Source organism: Monodon monoceros, unplaced genomic scaffold, assembly GCF_005190385.1.
Source record: "Monodon monoceros isolate NGI ecotype Baffin Bay Population unplaced genomic scaffold, NGI_Narwhal_1 Super_Scaffold_18, whole genome shotgun sequence".
Taxonomy (NCBI): Eukaryota; Metazoa; Chordata; class Mammalia; order Artiodactyla; family Monodontidae; genus Monodon; species Monodon monoceros.
The window spans coordinates 30,502,073-30,507,688 of record NW_021703774.1 but is presented as its reverse complement, the minus strand read 5'-3'; the positions used below and the strand labels follow the sequence as shown (position 1 = coordinate 30,507,688).

The window sequence follows — 5,616 nt, the reverse complement described above, 5'->3', positions numbered from 1 at the left end:
TGGTCGTCTAGGAGGGAACAACATCATGCCCATGATTGGAGGACCTGGTATTCCCGCTTACAACTGGGACCCACCTGGCCAATACCCAGGTGGTGAGGATGGAGAGCACAACATCTCACCGGTACTGGGAAGCCCTGTGTCAATAACTGCCATCAGACTTGGAACCCATCTGTGCAGAGAACGGGGGCGATGGGGGACAGCACCACACCTGCTGTGACTGCATACACTTCTGGTGCCACATTCATACAAAGCACCTGGCCCCACCCACCCAAAACCCAGGTGGTGTCATGGGGGATAGCACCATCTATATTTAGAGAGGAACCTCTACTCTCAGAACACTGGGGTCCCCAATTCAGGACACCCCTCTGACTTAGACAAGCCAGCATTGTGTTTGGAGGCTTCTGGTCAGGGCAGCTGTGCCTGTGCTCATAGGAGCCTCGCAGCCTCATAACTTGCCCAGGGCTTCATAGGAGCCATCAGCAAATTCCTTTCTTCTATGAAGAAACTCTACAAATGAAGAGCAGATCTTATTCTGCAAACTGTGTGTAACCATGAATGGACTTTGCCTCACTGGAAAGCAGCTCAGCCCGTTTAAGTGAAACTTAACCTCCTCTCTTCCTACAGCAAGCCGGAGGACCACACCTCAGGGGTGTGCAAGAGTGAGTGTGTGTGTGCGTGTGGCATATGAGCCCACTTCAGAAATACACCAGACTTGAGAAGTTCCAGTTAGGAGAATGGAAGAGAGCTGCCTGTATCATCCACTGTGCCATCCCTGGCTTGACTGTTAACTTGGCGGACCCAAGCCCCCAGCCAGTTTCCCTAGACTTGGAACTGGCAGGATGCCCACTGCTGTTTTCAGATGCTTCCTCTCCCCCTATGCATTTGCCTCAATGGGCCCTTCTCTTTCCCAGCTTTATGTACATATATATATATATGTCAATAAAACCTTGTTCATATTAATCTGCTTCTGTTTATGTGTCTTTACTCACTGACTCAGCTGTAGAGGAAGAACTGACATATGTGAGTGGTGATGTGGGAGCCAGACTTGAAGACAGCAAAATTTTGTGTCCCAGTAACTGGGATGTGGAATTAGGCACACATTATGGCTGCATGTGCTGAGTCCTGAAATCTGTTCTCAGTGTAATGAGTGACAATCAGGAGGAACTAAGGTCCAGAGGAGGGAGAGATGGGGTGACTCACCCTGGCTTCTCTGTATGTCTCTCAACAACAAAATGTGAAGATGATACCTGTCATTGGACAGGGAGGAACAATTAGACACTATGTGTCCATTGTCAGAGTGTGCAATGGCAACAATAAGGCTGAGAAAATAGCTGAATGTGTTCAGTCTGACACTCAAACAGCTAATCAGTCGGGCAAACATAACGACGGGAGAAAAAACTCACTAGATGTCAGAACTGCTGCCTCTCGAACAAGAAAAGTTTCCAGCCAGAGATGACGCTCCTCCATGGCCCGGATACATTCCATGTAGATTGAGGCGCCCATCACCAAGGCAATCGATATCATCAGTGCTGCCCAGGAAAGCAGTCCCATGCCTGTGACAGAAGCCTTAGATCGTGTGCTGGAAATTCTAAGAACCACTGAATTATATTCACCACAATTTGATGCTAAGGACAATGATCCTCATGCCATTGACCTTGTTAGGGACTTAATGTCTGATGTTTTGCAAAGACCATCCAGGAATGAGTATGTTCTTTCAACAAAAAACCTTCAACACGTTTCCAGCAGTGTAATCACCTCCACCTCCCTTCACAACGTCCAATCACAGATAACTCGGGCCACGGAAAATGAGGAATTCTGGGACTTCGATATTTTTGAACTGGAGGCTGCCACTCATAAAAGGCCTTTGACTTATCTTGGTCTCAAAATATTTGCTCGCTTTGGAGTCTGTGAAGTCTTAAAATGCTCTGAGACAATGCTGAGATCATGGTTGCAAATTATCGAAGCCAATTATCATGCTTCTAACCCCTACCACAATTCTACACATTCTGCCGATGTGCTTCACGCCACTGCCTATTTTCTCTGCAAAGAGAGGATAAAGCAAATTTTAGATCCACTTGATGAGATCGCTGCCCTCATTGCAGCCACTGTCCATGACCTGGACCACCCCGGGAGAACCAACTCCTTCCTGTGCAATGCTGGGAGAGAGCTGGCCATTCTGTATAACGACACTGCTGTGCTCGAGAGCCACCTCGCGGCCTTGGCCTTCCAATTGACCACTCGTGATGATAAATGCAACATCTTTAAAAACATGGAGAGGGATGACTACTGGACGCTGCACCAGAGTATTATCGACATGGTCTTAGCCACAGAAATGACAAAGCACTTTGAGCACGTCAACAAATTAGTCAATAGCATCAACAAGCCCTTGGCAGCATTAGAGGAAGATGGAGAAACTGGTAAAAATCAAGAAGCCATAATCACTATGCTCAGAACTCCAGACAACCGCAGTCTGATCAAACGAACGCTGATTAAGTGTGCTGATGCGTCCAATCCCTGCTGACCCCTGGGAAAGTGCAGTATCTCAGAATCTGGTGCACGTATCTCAGAAGAATGGTTTTCTCAGACTGATGAAGAGAAGCGACAGGACTTGCCTGTAGTGATGTCAGTTTTTGACAGAAATACCTGCAGCATCCCCAAATCCCGAATCTCTTTCATTGACTATTTCATCACAGACATGTTTGCTGCTTGGGACGCCTTTGTAGACCTGCCTGAGTTAATGCAGCATCTTGACAACAATTTTAAATACTGGAAGGGACTGGACGAAATGAAGCTGCGGAGCCTCCGCCCACCTCCTGAACAGTGGGCGACACTGCCTGGGGCCCTGATGCTGTGTCCCTCCAGTCACTTGGGATTCCTGAGGGCCAGAGCTCCTTGGTCCTTTCGTCCCCCGGTCTGCAGAGCCTGTAAGAGCACACAGGGTCGTCGGCAACCTTCTGTAGCCACCATCTGATGCCACTGCCATAAAGTGAGACTTAGTCCACTCAAGGTACCTGGGCCTGCTGCGGGGGTGCTTCAGAAAGTCACGTGAGAACCACGGTTTGCCTTCGCGTCCATTAAAACACGAGCTCGGGACTGCCCCCGCAAAGGACGGAGATGGATTTCCTGCCAGTGACAGAGAGTATCTTGTTAAAATTTCTCTCAGTTATGTTCAGCACTTAAGAACAGCTAATGGCAATCGGATCTTTTTTCACATCATAGAAGGTGCAATCACTCACTTTGGAACACTACTGAAAGTGACTTCTCTTTTAAAATTGAACAGAAAATGCAGACAAAGAAATTTTGAAGTTGATTATTAATATCAATTATTAAATGTTTTATTTTATTAGAAGTTCAATATTTTCTATGAATTTAAAAATAATTCAAAGTCAAAGCCAACTTTAAATGCCATGACCAAATTTACATGATTCATATTAATTAAATACGCATTACTTCGTGTACAGATTTATTTTCATAATGCAAATTTCAAATATAAAATGACACAATTTTACTGCAAAAAAAAAACCACACTGGAGGCTATATAATCCCTGATGTGTGACAAGGAACCACACTTTATAACTACTTTTCGAAAATGTTGAAATGTCTTTTGGGGCATCTTTTTATTCAATTGAGACTTAGGCCAGTCATCTTCATACATTCCCACTACACTCAGAGAGGATGGATTTGGCATCCAGGTTCACGTATCTGTAGAAACAAAGGAAGAGTTCATACCTGCTCTGTAATTACTGAAAATTTAAGTTGACCTCAACTGTACCATGCTGCTTAAAATAGCAGAAAAGATCCTCTTTAATAACTGGCTTGGCTCTGAGCTAACCCACTAAAGTATCAAATCACAAGAGTTATAATTGTGCCCAGTTATGGCTGACCCTAGAGTTCTGCTGGACCTTCACTAGGTTTCATAATGGCAAAATTCCTGAGTCTGTGCAGCCTATCTTCCACTTGGAGGGGAGAACAGAAACCCATGTACATTATCTGGTAGGTTCGCCAGTAATAAATGCTATGGAGATTAAGCAGTATATGGTGAGGTGATATTGTGGGCAGAGAGAAGCAAGGCTTTCAACTTAAACGGTAGACAGGATAAGTCTTACTGGGAAGGTGGAATTTGAACAGTCTAGAGGGATTCAGATGAGTCAGACATCTGAGGGAAAAGCATTCCAGATCATGGGAATAACCTCTGCAAGGCCCAGAGGAAGGATGCCAGTGTCCTCAGGGAAGAGTTAGTAAATAATGTGGCTGGAATAGAGTCAGCAAGTAGTAGGGATGGAAGGAGGAAAGGAGGACAGAGAAGATGCGTGTGGAGTTCCATGCACACCATTTACTGATTGAGTGATCACAAACAGTTAATTCAAACTTCAAGTGCTTCAGTGCTTTTCCTATGGCCTACTGACCTCTCAAGAGTTTTGGAAGGATAAAATAATGTATGGAAGTGACTTATAAGCCATTGTTACTCTTCTTTACATAAGGATAGATGGATAGACAGGTAGATATAGATAGATAGATAGATAGATAGATAGATAGATAGATAGATAGATAGATACACAGATAGATACATAGATAGATACATAGATAGATACATAGATAGATAGATTAATAGAGTTAAGGACTGAATTTCTGTGCCCACCCACCCACCAAATTCATATGCTGAAACCCTATCCCCTTATGTATGATGCAATTAGGAGGTGGGGCCTTTAGGAGGTAATTAGGTTTAGAAGAGGTCATGAGGATGAAGCTGCCATGATGCAATTAGCTCTTATAAGAAGAGGAAGACACACCAGAGTTTTCCCTCTCCACCATGTGAAGAGACAGCAAGAACGTGGCCCTCTACAAGCCAAAAAAGGAGGACTCACCAAGAACTAGATTTGCCTTGATCTTGGACTTCCCAGACTCTAGAACTGTGTGAAACATCTGTTGTTTAAGCCACACAGTCTATGATATTTTGTTATAGCAGCCTAGGCACACTGATACAGATAGGTAAACAGGGAGATAATGATTGATAGATGATAGATAGATAGATAGACATACATACATACATTCATACTCACTTCAATGACAGATGGAGATACTGCACATATATGTATGCTTAATGAATTCCTTAGAAAGCTTTCACTTGGCAATTCAACTGGGAGATCCCCTTTTTAAAGGGAGCATAAAAGTGCTTACTTTTATGAAGTACACACATGGAAAAATATAACTCAGCCTAAAAATGCACAGCACTGAGCCTAGTGCAACATTTATGAGATTAGACATGTAAAAACAAAGAACACCATCACAGAGAGGCTTCCAGACCCCTCCAGGCACCCAGGAGCCTGATTCATTTACTCTGAGTTGTTTGTTATGGTTCCAGAGGATCAAAACTCCTGCTCCCAAACACTTTTTGTTTGTTTTTTTTAGATTCCATATATACGTGTTAGCATACGGTATTTGTTTCTCTCTTTCTGACTTACTTCACTCTGTATGACAGACTCTAGGTCCATCCACCTCACTACAAATAACTCAATTTCATTTCTTTTTAAGGTTCAGTAATATTCCATTGTATATATGTGCCACATCTTCTTTATCCATTCATCTGTCCATGGACACTTAGGTTGCTTCCATGTC

The 5,616-nt window shown here is 43.8% G+C and overlaps 1 pseudogene; it reads left to right on the top strand.

The window, feature by feature from the left end:
* The first annotated feature begins 568 nt into the window (after positions 1 to 568).
* On the top strand, positions 569 to 3,075 carry LOC114897771 (annotated as a pseudogene).
* The last annotated feature ends 2,541 nt before the right edge of the window (positions 3,076 to 5,616 follow it).